This window comes from Talpa occidentalis, unplaced genomic scaffold, assembly GCF_014898055.3.
Source record: "Talpa occidentalis isolate TD23 unplaced genomic scaffold, MPIMG_talOcc4v2.1 talOcc4.15, whole genome shotgun sequence".
NCBI classification, from domain to species: Eukaryota; Metazoa; Chordata; class Mammalia; order Eulipotyphla; family Talpidae; genus Talpa; species Talpa occidentalis.
In genome coordinates this window covers 71,080,838-71,091,462 of record NW_023601543.1, presented here as the reverse complement: position 1 = coordinate 71,091,462, position 10,625 = coordinate 71,080,838, and the positions used below count along the sequence as shown (strand labels likewise).

Here is a 10,625-nt window from a genome sequence, read left to right as displayed (position 1 = left end):
GACTGATAAAATTGTTGTCTTTCATAAAGGACTTTTTTTTAATGGAAAATTTCTATAAGCAAACATATAGTGAGCCATGAAGTGCTTTCAGTCAAATACAAGCTATTGGAGACAAAAAAAAAAAATCATTCAGTTTCCTCATTAGAAGCATAAAATCCACAAACTGATACTGCAGTAGGTGGAGAACCTACTAGGAAGTGAAACCAACAAAACCACAGTGACGAGGAGCACTGTCATGTGGATGAGCATAACTTACCAGCACTATCTTTTGGTCAACACCTGACCGAATGGTGGCCCTTCTGGACTCTACCACCAAGCCTAGGTGTGTGGTAGGCTATACAGGTAGGTTTGTGTCATTACACTCTGACCTTCACACTATGACAAAATCACCTAAGGACACATTTCTCAGAATGGAGCCCCTACTTGAAGCAATGCATGACTGACACTATGCTATGGTGTTCACTACTAAGGCCATACATTATGTCACTTGAGCTAGACACTTGGTCAAGTACTCCCGAGCAAATAGTGGTTGTCCTAGGTGACAATGCATTGACTCCACATAGAAGTAAATAAATCCCTGAGGTCGTGGGAAATCCCCCACAAGTTTGCTGTCACGCAACAATGAAGCCACGTGTAGCAGGTGGTTTCAGTAATCATCCCCAATGTGTTCATTGCTCCCCCTATGCAGGCTCCAGAGCGATGCTCTTGTGTGATGACTCTGGGCCTTGATGATGTGGCTTGTGTTGTCTGAAGGGACAATAGTTAATGAGATGTAAACAAAAGCTTTAATAGTCATAGCATTTTTCCTTTCTGCGCTACCCAGGGAGCGGTCTATGTGGCATCGTCCTGGGTTCCAGTTGTAACTTAAAGGGAAATTTTCACAATGTCTGGAGCCCTTGATTTCCTGCAAATGAAGGAGGAGGGTGTCCTCAAATTCCTTGCAGCAGGAACCCACTTAGGTGGCACCAACCTTCACTTCGAAATGGAACAGTACATCTACAAAAGGCAAAGTGATGGCCTCTATATCATAACTTTGAAGAAAACCTGGGAGAAGTTTCTAGTGGCAGCTTGTGGCATTGTTGCCATTGAAAATCAGCTGATGTCAGTGTCATACCATCCAGGAACACTGGCCAGTGAGCTGTGCTGAAGTTTGCGCCTGCCACCGGAGCCACTCTTGTTGCTGGCCGCTTCACTCCCAGAATCTTCACTGACCAGATCCAGGCAGCTTTGGGGCAACCAAGACTTTTGGTGGTTAATGATTCCAGGGCTGACCCCCAGCCTCTCACAGAGGCGTCCTATGTTAACTCGTCAAACATTGCTCTGTACACAGACTCTCTTCTGCATTTTGTGCATGTTGCCATCCCCTGCAACAATCAGGGAGCTCACTCAGTGGGTCTCACCTGGTGAATGCTGGCCAGGGAAGTTCTGCACATGTGTGACACCCTCTTCTGTGAACAAACGTGGGGGGGGTGGTGGTCATGTTTAATCTCTACTTCTAGGGCATCCCAAAGAGATTGAAAAGGGAGAGCAGGCTGCTGCTGAAAAGGCTGTAACCAAGGAGGAATTTCAGGGTGACTAAACAGCTCCCGCTCCTGAGTTTACTGCTACTCAGGCTGAGATGGCAGACTGGTCTGAAGGCCTGAAGGTGCCCCCTGTGCTTACCCCGCAGTTCCCTACTGAAGATAAAGGGCCAGCCTGCCCCTGAAGACTTCTCTGCAGACCCACTGCTCAGGCCACTGAGTGGGTATGAGCAACCACTGAGTGATCTTTCTTTTTTTCCCCTAAAGATTTATTTATACAAGCACTGGGTACAGTCAGAAGCGCAGGAGGGTAGGAGAATTCACCAGAGCCAAGAACAGAAAAGGCAGACTGATGAAGTACACTGCTGAGGGGAGCAGCGGGCACGGCAGGAGAGGTCTGCGCGCCATTTGGGATTCTCACCGGCGGCCAGGATCAAACCAGCACTGCAGAGGCTGCGGGCAGCTTGGCAGCTTGGCAGCGTGGCAGCCCAGCGCTCAACCGCTGCGCCACCGGGAAGGCCCAACCACTGATTGATCTTAAGCTGTTCTTCCAGAGACTGAAACAGAAAATGGAAGTAAGGTTAATGGAAAACAAAGTTTTTAAAAGTTGAAAACAAAAAATAAAAGTGATAGCATTTGGGGCTAATTTGTTATTCTTTGGAACCCTGAGACCACTACCTGAAAAGCCCAGGTTAGCCTACTGGATCACACAGCCAACACGCTTTCTCAGCTGGGAGGCCGCCTTCCAAAACGGGAGTTTCCCGCCCCTACCCCATCCCCCCCAATCCCCCCCCACCTCCGGCTCCTGCAGAGGAAGCAGCATGTGCCGCAGCCCACAAGGCCAGGCCTTAGCCTAGTGAGTGAAGGATGGCGGTGGTGTAAACCATTACATTTGGGGCCTCCCTGGTGGCGCAGGGGTTAAGACAGCACTATCAAACTAGCGACAGCCACTGCAGCAAGAGTTCGATCCCCAGCCAGGGAACTAACCCACATGGAGCAGCAGACCTCTTCTGCCTTGCCCGCTGCTCCCCTCAGCAGTGTATTTCATCAGTCTGCCTGTTCTGCTCCCCACTCCGTCTCTGGGGAACACACACACACCTCAGCACCTGTAGCCTGATCCCCAGATCTTGTATGCGTAAATAAATCTTTTAAAAAAACAATCCATTACGTTTGGGGCGGGGTTTGTGACACAGTGTCACTACCGGTGACACTGCCGGGATGACCTCCTGGATAGCCATCGCAGTTACCCTAAAGAGAATGTTTCCATCACTGAGAAGTTGGTAGTGTGCGACTGTGATTTATTGTACAAGAAATTGTATTTGGGTTTTCTCCGTTTCCAGCACAGAGCTCCTAAAACCCTTCCAATTCCTTGCGAGGCGAGCAGAGAGGTGTTTTTGTTGTGTTAATGAGGTGACTTGGAAAATCCCTGACGGGGTTGGGGGGTGTTTGCCAGTGAAGCCAAATAAGTGATGTGCGGCTAGAAAGCTCCGTCCCCAGCCCCCGGGCAGGAGGGCAGCTGGAGCGTGAGTTCAATCACCAGTGACTAATGACTTCATCAGTCTCGCCTGGGTAACGAAGCCTCCATAAAAGCCCGAAGGGCCGGGACCGGACAGCTTCCGGCTTGCCGCACCCTTGCAGCTCGGGGAGAGAGGCGCGCCCAGGGGCGCGAGCCGCTCGGCACCCCTTCCCCGCCCTTGACCCTGTGCGCCTCTTCATCTGGCTGCTGCCGAGTTTTGTCCTTTCAAGATGCGCCGCTCATCAAGTAAGTGAACTTTTCTGAACTTTCGAGGGCCGCTCACGCAAATCTGAAACCGACGAGGGGGCGGTGGAAACTCTGCTTTCGCCGGTCGGTCAGCAGCGCAAGCTACCGGGGGACTTGCCGTCGGCGTTTTGGAAGCGGGGAGCTTTGTTGAATCGATTCCCTTAACTGTGGGGGGTGGGGGTCAAGCTGCCGCCAGGTGTCAGAGCTGAGTTGATTTGTGGGACGCCCGACCGGCGTTGGGGGATGGCATGGTGGGGTGGGGGGACATGTTGGAATTGGGTGCAGAATCCTAGGTGGAAACCTTAGTAAACGTGCCATTGAACTGCATGGGAGACCCAGGAGTCAACTTCGAGGCTTCCCTCTCAGCCTCCTTATCTCCATCACCAAAGTCTATTGTTTGTGCCGCCATCTTTTCTCCATTTCCACCGCACCACCCTCAACCAGCCCCACCTGGACTCAGGAATGCCTCTTGAAGCTGATCTGCCATCAGCCCTCTATTCCAGCTTCCTAAACCTTCCTGCTGGTCAGGGGGTGGGGACTTAGATTTTAACCTTATTAAATGATGCCCCCAATACCAACTACACTCTAAATTCCAGAAAGCCAAGCTCTGCTCACCCTGAGAGCACTAATGTCTGGCATAGTGCCTGACCGATCCTTGACAGTAGGTATTTGTTGATTGAATGAGTTTGATATGCAGAGTTTCAACTGTGCTTGACATAAAATAAATGAAAGATATTTACTGAATGAATAAGGTATAAATGAGTAAGCCTGGTATAGGAAAGAGATAGCAAATGGGAAATCCATCTTAGATGGCTTCGTTCCTTGCACATGATCAACTATTTTGGGAATAAATGGGTAATCTAATTAGAGGTACTTAAAGGTGTGAAAAAATACGGACAAAAAGGATTAAGAATTTGTTAACTTGAAATAGTTCAGGGGTCTCCTTCGTGTGGCTGTGGAACTATTTTATAAACAAAAATACATGGAAATAGGTAGTTCTCTAAATGTAGCTCTGTGAACACAGATGAGGTTCTGTGAAATATCACCTTGTGATCACAATTACCTGACATTTCCATCAAATCTATGGGGTGAATTCCCTTGGTTTATATGACACTAAACTCTTCACAGCAGAGAAATGAGCATAAATTGACGTCAACCTAAATGAGTCAAAGTCAGAGAAATTGCATAATAGCCTGTCCTGTGATCATTCTCCTTATCAACCTTGTTTAAAGCCTCATTTTGTGTACATTTGAGAGATGTTTAAAAAAAAAAAAAACACTGGGGCCATAGCAAATCTACCCCCAGCTTCTGAGGACAGATGGGGAGGAGAAAATGAAGTCCTCTGCAGTAATGACCCCCCCCATTTGTCCACACTCTCCTGCGTCCACACCTGCTGCTGCTCCCAAAGTGTACTCCTCAGCGCTTATTTGGTTCCTGTTTTTTTTTTGACTGGCCCCTCTACCAGTTTTCTAAACTTGAACCTGATGTGCTGCTCCACTATTTAAGTGTCTTCTAGTTTCAGTGGTGGCCCTGAGGCCAAAACTGTGAACTCTAATGGAGTCGGGGCTGAATAAGGCCTCTCAGAAGAGGTCAAAATTCATTCAGGAGTTCGGTCTGATTTGTGTGTTTATCAGAGAAAGTCCCAATGCCTGTGAAATTATATGTTGCTATATAGAGACTAATCTAGGGGCAGCTTCTCAGCTTAATTAAAAAAAAAACTCCAAAATATGGAAGCAGACATTAAAATATGGAAGCAGAGATTGAGGATTTTTTGGCTACACAGTGACTGAGTTGAAGGGAAGGAAATGTCAGCGGGCATTTCTCCTTGTTGAATTTCTGCTCAATGCATACTCGGCATCTTCATGCAATACTCAGTATCTTCATGCAATACTCAGTTTGGATGCAACCCCCCCTCACATTGTTAAACAGTGATAAATAGTTCCAGATGCTCTACTTTAAAAGGACATTTTAGTTAATGTTCCTTGAGGAGAAGCAATAGTAACCAGTGTTGCCCATTTGTCTGGTCATTCTGGGCTCCAGATGGCCTCATGCTTGAGGAAATAGGAATGTTTTATTGAGCTGGAGGATTAAATAATATGTGCTGAGCCACTTGTACCACTTCGGGAGGGGTTTAAAGTTTCTGCCTCTGGCATTTCTGGTAAAACTCACACCAAGTGTGACAAAGTAATCAAAACTGCTGTGTTGCAACTGGATGAGTGAGCTGTTACTGTTTTTCCCACAAACAATTTATAGAACTGTAGCTCTTTGCCTACAGGCAGAAAAGCCTTTCCTAATAATACCAATTAAATGTACAAAGGGAGTTGTTTAAGGACAAAGGAAAAAATACACCATATACAATGTGTGTGTCCTAGATCATTAATTCCATGCCTTAAAGTCCTTGAAAATGGGATTATCCTGTTAAAATGCCAGTAAGGATACTGCTTTGAAGTTGCTGTTGGTTTATAAACTTCAAATATATTTCCTGTAAAGTTTGATGAGTTAGGTGGTGGTTGTGCCAGCGAGATAGCACTATAAACATGATTCCACATGAACCGTTTTGGAAAATTAAAAATTTCCATCAGTAGTTGAGCAGAAGTGATGGGAACTCAATTTGAATGATCTAAACCCAATTTGAACTGCCTGGGGTAGAACACAAAAGGCCAACTTCTTTTCCTCCCTTTGCTAGGTGAGCTGGATTGATCATGTGACTTGTTTTGGTCAAGGAGACACTAAAAAAAGGTGGAGCAATCAAGTCTGAAAAGGGCTTGCACTTGGGGGCTCACTCTATTTTGGTTTATGGAACCCTGTCATTGCCACATGGAGAAATCTGAGCCGGCCTGCTGAGGCCGAGAATGTATGTGCCCCAGTCACTTCCAAGCATGCCAGACGACAACCATCACCTGGCAGGTGTGCGAGGTCATCCTCAAGATCAGCTGCCGTGAGCAACAGGGATGAATTCAGGTGAAAACAGTTAAAGCAACCAGTCTAGAATCCTCTAGCTGACCCACAGTACCTTGAGTTAAGTAAAGACTGGCTCTGAGCCTCTGAGTTTTGTTAGTTTGTTATGCAGTAAGTTAACTGCTGCACAGCTTTGCCCAAAGAGACCCCTTTATATTCTGAGGTTGAGCCCCGTAGAAAAAGGATACATTTGAGCCTCAGGAACAACCGGTACCAAAGACTTGAACACCAGCACAAAAGAACACTCACCCTTGAAAATATTTTGAAAGGTTCCTATAGCTCGTAAGCAATTAAGAACTTCAAATGTTGGGCCTCCCCGGTGGCGCAGCGGTTGAGCGCTGGGTTGCAAAGCTGCCCGCAGCCTCTGCAGTGCCAGTTCGATCCCCGGCCACCGGTGAGGGTCCCACATGGCGCGCAGACCTCTCCTGCCGCCCGCTGCTCCCCTCAGCAGTGTACTTCGGTCCTTCTGCCTGTTCTGCTCCCTGCTCTGGCTCTGGTGAATTCTCTCACCCTCCCGCGCTTCTGACTGTACCCAGTGCTTGTATAAATAAATAAATCTTAAAAAAAAAAAAAAAACTCAAATGTTGACCCAAGGAGAACTCCAAATCCCCCCTTCAAAAACAATGCCTACCTGAGTGGAGCAAAAGAAATAATTGGCTTGGATGAGCCCTCACATTGCCCCCGCCCACATTCACAAGAATGGGTACTGCCTGAGTGCCCAATAAGCAACTCCAATCTGCATCAGGGATCATGATTCTGGTTCGGTTTTTCATGAAAAGTAAATGCATATTAATCTCACAGAATCCAATCAGAATGTTTTCTTTGGATCTTCTCCTAGGCATGTATGTTATTTTATTTTTTTTCAAAAGATTTACTTTATTTATGCATACAAGAGCAGGGGTGTAGGCCAGAGGTGCAGGGAGTAAGAGGCTTCACCAGAGACAGAACAGGGACCAGAACAGGCAGATTGACTGAAATACACTGCTGAGGGGAGCAGCGGGTGAGACAGGAGAGGTCTGCTGCACCGTGTGGGTAGCTCCCTGGCCAGGGCTCACAGTCATCCTGCAGTGGCTGCAGATAGCTTGATAGTGCTGAGACTTTAATCCCTGCACCCCCAGGGAGGCCACAATAATGGCAATTTTAATCTTCCTACTAGAATGCCTATTTCTTGTCTTGCCTAACTGCTTATAGCTGGGACTTCCCATACTCTGTTGAATAAGAATGGAGAGAATGGGCTCCATTGTGTTATTCCAGATCTTAGGAGAAAAGCTTTTCTATTTTCTGCCATTGAGTATTATGTTAGCTGTGATTTGTCATAGATGGCCTTTATTATGTTGTTATATGTTCCTTCTATACCCAATCTTTTGAAAGTTTCTTTTTTAATCATGAAAGGATATTGTATTTTGTTAAATCCTTTAGAAAGGCATCTATAGATGTGATTGCTCCAGTTTTGTACTATTTTTTTTAAAGATTTATTTTCACTTATGCATACAAGAACAATATGTAGGCCAGAGGTGCGAGGGGTTTTTTATCTTCAACTTTATTGATGTGGTTGATTACATTGATTGACTTGTGTATCTTGAACCATCCTTACACCCCAGGGCTATTTCTCATTTTGCTGTGCTGTATAAACCTGTGTAGGGGCAGGAATGGGCACAGAGCAGGTTTTCTATGATCCCAGCAGACGGTGAAGGAGGAGGGAGTCCTGGAGCCCTCAGCTGCTTTTCAGGCTGTTATTGGGATGCCAGGTACATGGCATCAGGCTGTTATTGGGATGCCAGGTACATGGCAGGCAGGGGTGCTGGGGGGCCGGGAGGCTGGCAGGTCTCCCAGCCCCCAGCAAGTCTTTACTCTATGGGCTCTCCGGTCTTCTCTGGTGGTCTCTGCTGCTCTGCTCGCTCATGGTTCTTCTTCCGTTCTGCTGCTGCTTCTCCTCTGCTTCTCACGGCTTCTGCTGGGCGTCTCCGTGACACCGCCCTTAAAAGCCCAGTCTTTGCCTAGGTGAATCCCATCTACCTATGCCCACACCCTATTCCAGGTGTACCCGCCTATGCATACCCACACCCTACTCCAGGTGCCGCCATCAGGCATGCATTCAGGACCGCGGGGATCCCTCATCAATCCTAATGGCGGGAGGGCAGAAAAGCCTGATACTTTTTACCTTACCCTACAACCTGTTAATATGTTCTGGAATTCAGTTTGCTGACATTTGGCTGAGAATTTATGCCTCTGTTCATTTGGGATCTTGGCCTACAAGTTTTCTTTTCTGCTGTTTTCTTATCTGCTGTGATTACCTGGGGTTTTCCCAATTTTTGTAATGGGTACACTTGCTCTGTTCTTATTGCTCCCTCTGGTGGCAGAACTCTTCAACTTTTGTGTCTTTTCTGCTTCTAACATTTCTCCAGGCTGGATACTGGAAGCCTCTTTTGTTTTCCAGAAGGTGGCAGTATAGCTCAAGGTTTTGGTTTCTCCCTTGCCTGTTTTCTGAGACTTCTCATTGGAGCTCTCCCCCTGCAGTACTGAGGAATACACCAGAATAGGCAGCTGTGTGGGAGGAGGTGTAAGCGTTAGCAGGGACCGGGGAGGGGGATTCCCTGTGGAGTACTCCCTTCAAGGGTGGAGTTTCTGCTGGGGCCAGTCAACAGGAGCCACTTCTGCCTCCTTCCCCATCCCTCCCCCGAGTCATGGAGGCCCCAACTCAGTACTCTGGGTGCCTGCTGGAGAGAAATTTTTGTTTTTTTCTTTTTTCCAGCTGTGTCCTACCCAGCCGTAGTGGCTGGGCACCCACTCACCAGTCTCTTTTCCCCCAGTGAGAGACATTGTCACCATGTGATAGTTGAGCCCCAAAACTGTTACCTTGGGGGTGGGAGAAACTGTTATAAGCTCTCCTTACAGTCTCCAAATGTGCATGTATGTATATGCACATATGTCTCTGTATGCACATGTATAATTTTTTCAAACCTATTTAGTTCCAATGGTGTGTTGCAATCTCCCCCTTGGGAAGGCTGTGCTTGCGCAATCTTTCCTCCCTGGGTTCCTGCCCAAGTCAGCACCCTCTGGGTTTTTTCCTGCCTGCAGCAACGGGGTTCACTGGTTCCACATCCTGTATCAAAGTCTACCTGCGTATTGCCAGGTGCACAGTTGGGCAAGAGTTCTTGTAGATCCCTTGGCATTTCGTACTGGATCCCATTACCTTTCCTGACAGGGAAAGTAATGTGGGTCAGCTCCTTGGCCGGGATTGGAACTCATGCCACAGTGGCTGCTGATAGCTTCATAGAGCTGAGACTTAACCCCCTGTGCCACCAGGGAGGCCCCTAATAATTTCTTAATAAAAATAATTCTTACTGGGGAACTATATAAAAGTATCTGTCTTTACAGTTGGTTTTGTGGTAGAAATGTTTAGATTACACTGAGATTTAGAGGACTGTAAGAAGGGATGCATAGGCTCTGGGTTCTGACAGATGGTTCAGCTATGCCACCATCTAGTTCTGTGACCCTGGCGTTGTCCATAAGTATAGCTTCTTAAGGCTATAGATACTTTGCCTGAAACATTAAATATTCAATGTGAACAGTATCTAGAATATATTAGGGCATTAACACAAGAAACTTTGTTCTGAAATTAAGTGAGGATAAACCTTGTGTATAAGAGTATGCATTAAGGGCCTCCCCTGGTGGCACAGGCGGTTGAGTGCAGTGCTGTGAAGCTGTCCGCAGCCTCTGCTTCTCCGGTTTGATCGTGGCCTGCCGGCGAGGGTCCCACATGGCACAGCAGACCTCTCCTGTCTCACCCGCTGCTCCCCTCAGCAGTGTATTTCGTCAGTCTGCCTGTTCTGTTCCCTGCTCTGTCTCTGGTGAATTTTCTCACCCTCCCCCGCATCTGGCCTGTACCCCGATTCTTGTATAAATAAATAATAAAAAAAGAGTATGCATTAAGATGATTTGAAAGGAAAGATTTCTCCATTACTACATGATTTATTTCCTTTGGAGTAAAATGACTGTATGTCCCTGACTAGTGGACATGCCTGAGTTTATGATTGGGGCTCATTCTACTTAGTAAAGAGACACTTGGAATAAACAAATCTTTGGTTGTAAGCAACAAAAACTAGCTTTAGCTGACGAGAAAAATATGCATTTATTGGCTGGACCTTAAGTTAATCTTGGACCCCAGGGATGGGGAAGATAGTTCAGCCTCACGTATTTTAGCCAAGAACTAGGTCACCATCAAATCCTTATTGCTCCTTCTTTCTCTGCCATCTAAGATCATTCTTCTGTCAGTGTAGGCAAGCGTGATCTATTTCTAATTCACAGTAGACAAATTATGACTTCCACAACTGCTCAAGTTTTATGTTACATTTAATGGCCAGTGGGAGACACTGTATCACTTT

At 46.8% G+C, this 10,625-nt stretch overlaps 1 pseudogene; it reads left to right on the top strand.

Moving 5' to 3' along the window:
• Nucleotides 1-828: 828 nt before the first annotated feature.
• Nucleotides 829-1,705, top strand: LOC119245719 (40S ribosomal protein SA-like; annotated as a pseudogene).
• The last annotated feature ends 8,920 nt before the right edge of the window (nt 1,706-10,625 follow it).